Source organism: Schistocerca nitens, chromosome 11, assembly GCF_023898315.1.
Source record: "Schistocerca nitens isolate TAMUIC-IGC-003100 chromosome 11, iqSchNite1.1, whole genome shotgun sequence".
In the NCBI taxonomy this organism is placed as follows: domain Eukaryota; kingdom Metazoa; phylum Arthropoda; class Insecta; order Orthoptera; family Acrididae; genus Schistocerca; species Schistocerca nitens.
In genome coordinates this window covers 58,717,550-58,726,385 of record NC_064624.1, presented here as the reverse complement: position 1 = coordinate 58,726,385, position 8,836 = coordinate 58,717,550, and positions in this window count along the sequence as shown.

The following is an 8,836-nucleotide window of genomic DNA, read 5'->3' as shown; positions in this document are numbered from 1 at the left end:
TATTCTCACATAGAAAAAGAGGCACGTACCATTGTGTACGGTGTGACCATATTCCATCACTATTTGTACGGTCGCAAGTTCTGTTTGGTGACTGATCACGAGTATTTGCAGTCCGTGTTTCATCCGTCAAAGCTGGTACCTACGTACACTGCTCAAAAATTGCAACGTCGGGCTTTGTCGCATTTCCAGTATCAGTACGAAATTGTTTACAGACCTACAGCAAAGTGTGCCAATGCAGATGCCCTATCGCACCTTCCGATTGGCCCGGACCTCTGATTTTGATGCATCTGCCGCATCTTGTTGCCAAATTCGTGCGCTGGACTTTGAGTTGCTGCAATCTTTTCCCTTGCACTACAGAAAAATTGCACAGGCCACTTAAGCAGAGCCAGATCTGAATTGCATTACATTCACACATCTTGGCCTCGTTCATTGGACAGTATTCAGAACTCAGTAGTGCGCCGATATTTTGCACGGTGTAGCCTTTCAGTTCGACAGGGTGTGACTTTTAGTTCAAAATAACAGTGGGCAATCGTGTGTGCTTATTCCCAGAGTGTTGCAAAAGGATGTTTTGAGATTTCTCCACCGAGGACATTCACACCAAACAGTTTCCGTGACGACACTGTACTCGGCAGGGCGTGGACGCCCACTTGACAGTGTTGCACGTGCGCAGAAAACCAGTCCGACACAACTGCACGCACATATTAACAGGGTTGTTTATTTACTTATACACAAAGCTAATTAACTTTAAGAGTCCACGGGTTGTGGTGCAAGCCCTTCACTGACAGTCTGCCTTAGCCTCACTGCTGGTGAAGTAAAAGCCCCGCCAAGTGATTAACGACAGACACCAAACTAGGATGCGAGTTAGTGCTCCAGAGATTGTCCTAATGGCTGAGCGACTGCACTAGTGACTGAGACAGACTGAGGCCCTCCGACCAGCGGCAACAATCTAAATACCTGCGGTCGAGAGGGCATTGTCGGTGTGTTGCTAGTGAGTCTGTCTTTAGCCTCCCTCCAGGTAGGCAAGCTCGATCCAGCACCTACTGTCGATCTTCTCGCTGCGTCTTTGTCAACCGGTGTGCCGGTGACAGCTTACACCGGCACATAAACATTGCGGCAACATAAACACTGTGCATCTGTGAAAAACGAAAGCAGTATTCGTACCCCACGAAACAGATTCGCCATGACATTTAATATTTTGTGTATGCAGGCTTAATTTGATTTTGTATTGCTCGAGTCATTAAAACCTTGGGTATAGAGTGGTTGTAGTGAACAGTGTTGAAACCTATGAATTTCTGTCCTCTTCATGGCTTTGGTTAATATTCTACAAAGGCAATGATAAAAAAAAATTGTGGAGTAGTACTTACTTAACTGTGTACTAGCGGTATTTGTACAATGTGTGGTGAAATGTGTGTTGCTGTTAATGATAGAAATTACCAGGAATTGAGCTGAGTTATATCAATTCATTACTTATCAGAATTAAAACCACGAAGAGACGATACAGACAGAAGGGAAAAAACACAGAGAAACACATTTATAAGAACAAAGAGAAAATAAGTCAAAGCAATTTAATAATCTCATTGAGTACGTGCATATTTCACTAATCCCATCTTCAGACAGTCTGTTAAACTGAACAATCATAGTTGCTTTTGTTAAAATATCTGCCACTTGTTCCTCAGACCTAATGTACTGAATGTTCAGATGCCATTTGTTATAAAGCTGGCATATGAAATTGTACTTAGTATCCCCATGCTTGTCTATTCCCACTTTTGGAACATTAGATATATGCATGACTGATCATCTTCATAAACTGTTGGAACTTTCACAGATATTTTAAATTCTTCAAGAAGATTTAACTTAAGCCACATGATGTCAGTTTGTTGCAGCTTTTTCCAAAGCAATATAATTCTGTTTCTGTGGAAGATGGTGAAATACGTGGCTCTCTTCTTTTAGCCCAACAGGCAGTATTTTGAAAACCCTGGAGTATGTATCCTTTTGTAGCCTATGTCTTCTTCACTTCCCCAGTCAGCATCAACAAGCAGAGATGAACATTTGAATTCCCTTTTTGTAACGCAGACCAATTTCAAGTGTTTTTTAACCTTTCCAGTGGAATTCTGTTCATTTATTTTGATGACTACTAAAATAGTTAACTGATGAACTTGTGTGGTCTTGTAACTGTCACTACATACGTCAGACAACCTATTAACTCTGTGTACGGTTTATTTCCAACCACGCCACCACACGTATCTTCACTGGGTTTGGTTTCCTTCGCTGTTTTACAGGGTTTAGTCTTCCGTGTCGATTCTTCTTAATTTAATTTTCACGCTGAACACACTGACTAAGAAACATTTTGCCACTGGTCCTCTTGAAGTTTATTCCAAAGAATAATTTTGGTTCTCCTACTTTTCTAATTCAAAATTTTAATTTTAACCTTTTCTTAATGTCAGTGATTCTCCTACCACAATTCCCAGCAATTAGAAAATCACAAACATGCAGTATCAAGAAAGTATTACAATCATCAGTGCTTTTGACATAGATACATGTATTAACTCAGGATTGTTGACACCCAATTTCCTTTATAAAATTGTCAAATGTAGAGTTATAAATTCTTGGCACCTATTTCAGACCTTGTAAAGCCATATTGAGTTTGCATACGAGCCCTTCCCTAATTTTTACACCTTGAGGAACTTTCCTATAAATTTTATTAGTTCACTAAGATGCATTTTGCACATACATTTGTTCCATAAAAAAAATCATACTCATTAACCAAAGTAAGAAAAATTCTCAGTGTTATGGATCAAGCAACTGGACCATATGTCTCCTTATAGTCATATCCCTTTACCTGAGCACAACCTGTAATAACTAAATGTGGGTTATAGGTTACCTTTCAGTATTTCAAGATGCATCTCTTTTTTACTTTGAAAATGGCCTTTTTATTTGCTGCAAGGGTTGCACAAGTCCAAGTTCCATTCAGTGACATAAAGTCCAAGTTTTCCTTCATTGTTTTTGACCATTCTTCATTGTACCCTTTCACATCTTCAAAATTCTGTGGTAATTTTTCCACAAATGCTTCTCCATTCAAGGCCAACATTGCACAATCCTCTAAATATCTAGGTTTTCTTGTTCTTTTATTGTGAAGGTGTGTCAATGAATCCTCTGCTAGGCACATGAATGTGATCTGCAGAGTACCCTTGCAGATTTAGATGTGTCCGTACTGATGAGGATTTTAACTGGAAGAAGCACATTTTGGAACTCATAGAACAACTCAGTTTAGCCACATTTCCTCTTAGAATCATTGCAAACCTTGGGGAGAGACGTATTAGTAAGTTGAAGATTTTCATTCAATAACGTCGTACGGAACAATGTTCAAGGTACTTCATCTTTAAGAGACAAAGTCTTCATTGTGCAAAAATGTGCAGCAGGAATAGTATGTGGTGCTGACCTCTAATAATCTAGTAGGCATCTTTTTAAGGAGTTGGGCATTCTGACTACTGCTTCACAGTATATTTATTCCCTCATTAAGTTTGTTGTGAATAACCCAATACAGTTAAAAAGGAACAATAATGATCACAATTACAATACTAGAAGTGAAAATGATTTTCATTACTCCACATTAAGGTTGTCTTTTGCACAAAAAGGCGTTTATAATGCTGCAACACAAAATTTTGATCATTTACGTAGTGATATAAAATGTCTGACAGACAGCGAAGTAAAGTTTGAAATTAAACTGAAAATGTTTCTCCTTGTGAATTACTCCTATTCCATAGAAAAATTTCTATTACTGTGATGTGTAAAAGGTGCTGTTGAGGAAATACTTGCATCTCTATATCACTTATCCTGACGTATAAAAAAAATAAAAATAAAAAATAAATAAAAAAAACGCAAGTATCATTCAGAATGTAACATATGGACAAATTAATTTGCAATGTGAACATAAACTGACTTGTTCCACATTGTTACAATCTATTTGGCAAAATGATCCACGAAACATACACCTAACTTACTGACATTTAGATTACAGAGTAAGAACTAACCATCATCACATGTGGGTGGAAAAATAAGCAACCAATGGAAACTCGAGGTTGGGATATCAACAATATAAGGAAAAGAATAAATTGCTACTCATCATAAAGATGACACTTTGCAGACAGGCACAACAAAAAGACTCTTATACTTTTAGCTTTTGACCAAAACCTTCTTCAGAAAAGGAAAAGCACACACAGTCATTCACACAAGCAAGCACACTTCGCCTGCTGCCAGAGGTGGCATTCGTATGTGTTTCAAGTGTGCTTGCTTGTGAAAATGACTGCACAAATGTTTATTTTTCTGAAGAGGACTTTGGCCGAAACATAAATTTGTAACAGTCTTTTTGCTGTGGCTGTCTGCAATTCAATGTGTCAACTTTATGGTGATCAACAATCTATGCTTTTGCTTGTATTATTGGTGGAAAAATAAGGACTTGTTGATGGCAAGTGCAGTTAGAGGACACACATACATTACGTTTGCTTTCAAATACTGTAGTTCAGTGGAAGTGCGGCACCACTCGATAGCAGATTCGTGTGTAGGGCAATGCTGCTCGTGGAATCAAACCTGATGAAGAGTCACAGGTGCCAGAAGACGTATAACAGCTGCAAGAGTTTATGAAGTTGTACACTATCAGCACTTTGCTGTTATGTTACGTTGATTACATGTAGCTTCAGTTGAAAGATCATTAAACGTGTAGTCGGTTTGTCGATTGAAATAAAAAGCTTGCTAATCACAGGCTACATATTACACCAAAAGTCAGAAACTGATGACACACAATTTTACATCGGCTCAAGATCGTTCTGTTTAAACATTGCTTTAGAAGCAACAGTGAACCTCTACCAGATGCCATAAGCCTGATGTGTGTTGATTTGCTCTAGATACAGTTGGTAGAAAACCCTGCCTTGACATAATATATAATAACCTCCCATAGTAGTATAAAATCTTTTCTCTTCCTCTCTTTGTATTAAGCCCCTCACTGAGTGAAGAAAATTGATAACTACCAGAGAAGGAAAGTTGCTACTCACCATATAGCGGAGATTGCAGAGTCGCGATAGGCACAACAAAAAGATTCACACAGCTTTCAGCCATTAAGGCCTTTGTCAGCAGTACACACACACACACACACACACACACACACACACACACAAATAAACACAACTTGCACACACGTCAGCAGTCTCAGAGAGCTGAGACCACATAGCGAACCGCAGCACCAACGCACGATGGGAGTGGCGACTGGGTGGGGGTAAGGAGGAGGCTGGGGCGGGGAGGGGGAGTGATAGTACGGTGGGAGTGGCGGACAGACAAGTGTTGCAGTTTAGACGGAGGGCAGGAGAGAAGGTGCGGAGGGGGGAGAGGGCAAGTAGCGGAAAGGAGAGAAATAAAAGAAATTAAAAGACTGGGTGTGGCAGTGAAATGACAGCTGTGTAGTGCTGGAATGGGAACAGGGAGGGGGCCGGATGGGTGAGGGCAGTGACTAACGCGAAGGTCGAGGCCGGGAGGGTTACGGGAACGTTGGACGTATTGCAGGGAAAGTTCCCACCTGTGCAATTCAGAAAAGCTGCTGTCGGCGGGAAGGATCCGTACGGCACGGGCTCTGAAGCAGTCATCGAGATGAAGGACGTCACGTTTGGCAGTGTGTTCTGCAACAGGGCGGTCCACTTGTTTCTCGGCCACAGTTTGTCGGTGGCCGTTCGTGCGGACAGATAGCTTGTCGTCGTCGTGCCTACGTAGAATGCGGCACAGTGGTTGCAGCTTAGCTTGTAAATCACGTGACTGGTTTCACAGGTAGCCCTGCCTTTGATGGGATAGGTGATGTTAGTGACCGGAATGGAGTAGGTGGTGGTAGGAGGATGTGTGGGACAGGTCTCGCATCTCGGTCTAATACAAGGGTACGAGCCACGAGGTAAGGGATCGGGAGCAGGGGTCGTGTACGGTCGGACGAGTATATTGTGTAAGTTTGGTGGACGGCGGAATACCACGGTAGGAGTGGTGGGAACGATAGTCGGCAGGACACTTCTCATTTCAGGGTGCGACGAGGGGTAATTGAAACCCTGGCGGAGATTGTAATTCGGTTGCTCCAGTCCCAGATGGTACCGAGTTACGAGGGGAATGCTCCTCTGTGGCCGGACTGTGGGACTTTGGGAGTTGGTGGGAGACTGGAAAGATAAGGCACGGGAGATTGGTTTTTGTACGAGGATGGGAGGATAATTACGGTCAGTGAAGGCTTCAGTGAGATGTGTGGAGTGGAGTGGACTTTGAGTGATAAATTAGATTGCATTTCTGCTTTGAATATCTGATTACTCCTAATTGTACACTATTCATTCTGCAACCATCAATGCAAATAAGTCTTCTGGATAACCTTTGTAACAGCTCAATTTGGCTTGTGTAAAGGTTTTTCTACTGAGAATGCAATAATCTCATAAGCTACACTGTTGTAAAACTAAATGAAAAAAAATCTAATAGGCATTTTTTGTGATCTTGTACAGGCCTTTGATTGTGTAGATCATAAAATGTTACTAGTGAAAGTAATGTGGTACGGCATTAGTGGTCTTCGCCACATACGTACTCTCATATCTTAACACCGGAAGATGGAAGTTAGGAAATAAAATGGGAATAAGAATAAATTCACCGTGGGAAAATAATAATATGCTGTGCTGCTAAGTTTAGTGCTTAGCTTACACCTGTTCCTCGTCTACATAAATGATTTATAAGAAACGTGTGACTTCAAAAACTGATGACATTATTGTACTGATAAAATGTCCAAACATATCGATACTGGAGACAGCCAGCAGAATAATGAAAAAGGCCTACAGCTGGTTCACGGCCAGCACCTTAACCCTTAATATGCAATTACAAATGTATCAAAATGACTTAACATGTACCAGAAGTGTTGATTAATAGGGAATTCAATTTATAAGACTCCAAATGTTAAGTTTGTGGGCATTACATGGGTAATTAACTGAGATGTTACCAGCACGGTGGATACATAACCATTTTACAGAAGTGTGCAGTAACAGTGTATTAGAAAATTGCTAACTGAACATCTTGCTGAAGTTTCAAGGACCTAGGGATTCTTACATGCCAGTAATAATAATAATAATAATAATAATAATAATAATAATGCCAAATAGTATTTAGTTTGAAACTCAGTAATTCACAGCCACAATACTAAAAGTAACAATCTGCATATAAACTGCACACCTCTCTAGTGTTCAGAGTAGAGTTTTACATTCTGATGTAATAGCATTTAACTAGTTACCAGTGGACATCCAGCAGGAAACTGAAAATTCAGTAGATTTAAACACAAAGTAAATGAATGTCTCATTAGCCACTCTAAGATACTTGAATTCTGGGACCCAACTTCTGCATGACAGTAATGTTTGTATTAGGTGCAACCTTATTTAACCCGTATATAGTCAGCGTATACTGGTTTGTGTGAGGTATTATACAGCAGCAGCTGAGTAATGAAGCCGCTTACTTTCTCAAAGAAGGTGTTTTATTGTGACATACATATGTAATCTAGAAGTACCTACCATAACTGAGTAGATTGGTGCTACTCATTTTGTTGCTAGTATAGAATATGGAAGCAGCCAGCATATATTGCTTCTGCCTCTTGTACACGGCTCGACTCAATCAGGATGGGATCTACGGAACTTGATGTGTGAATGAATAAAAAAAACTTGTTTACAGGCTCGCTGTTACTCTCAGGTTCTCGGTAATGGGGGAAGTTACAAGAGTTTGGCATTCTCGCACAGAATATCTGTGACGAGTATTAGCACATATCGTGCAAGTATGCACAGCAGTCCGGGATGTACTGAAAGATAAATATTTGAAGGTAAGTGTGTTCTTTAAAGCTGTAGTTGAAGTATCATCCCTCAAAACCATTATCCTCAATCATTACTGTGAAAACAATGTCTCACTGCTGCCATCATTCCGTAGGCTCCAACAACAGAGGTATGTTGCTTAATCGAGGAATTTGCATTTTGTGTGGTTTATTATAACTGTCTCCAAATAAAGTCTATTTAAATGAAACTGACAAATTATCTCTGTTGCTAAGATCTTTGTTTTATTTACAGGTGCAATGGATGGGAAACACGTTGCGTTTGTTGCATCGAGATCAGCTGGCTCACTTTATTATAATTACAAAAAATTTTACAGCATTGTATTACTAGCAGTCATTGACGCTAACAAGGGAACCTCCCCATCGCACCCCCCTCAGATTTAGTTATAAGTTGGCACAGTGGATAGGCCTTGAAAAACTGAACACAGATCAATCGAGAAAACAGGAAGCAGTTGTGTGGAACTACGTAAAAAATAAGCAAAATATACAAACTGAGTAGTCCGTGCGCAACATAGGCAACATCGAGGAGAGTATAAGTTCAGAAGCCCCGTGGTCCCGTGGTCAGCGTGAGCAGCTGCGGAGCGAGAGGTCCTCGGTTCAAGTCTTCCCTCGAGTGAAAAGTTTACTTTCTTTCTCTTTTTTTTTTTTTTCTGCAAAGTTATGATCTGTCCGTTCGTTAATTGACGTCTCTGTTCACTGTAATAAGTTTAGTGTCTGTGTTTTGCAACCGCACCACAAAACCGTGCGATTAGTAGACGAAAGGACGTGCCTCTCCAATGGGAACTGAAAACATTTGATTGCAAGGTCATAGGTCAACCGATTCCCCCACAGGAAAACACGTCTGATATTCTATACGACACTGGTGACGGCATGTGCGTCACACGACAGGAATATGTTGTCGACCCACCTAACTTGTACACTTGGCGAATGGGTAAAAAGATTCTTCTACCTTGCCCGATTTAGGTTTTC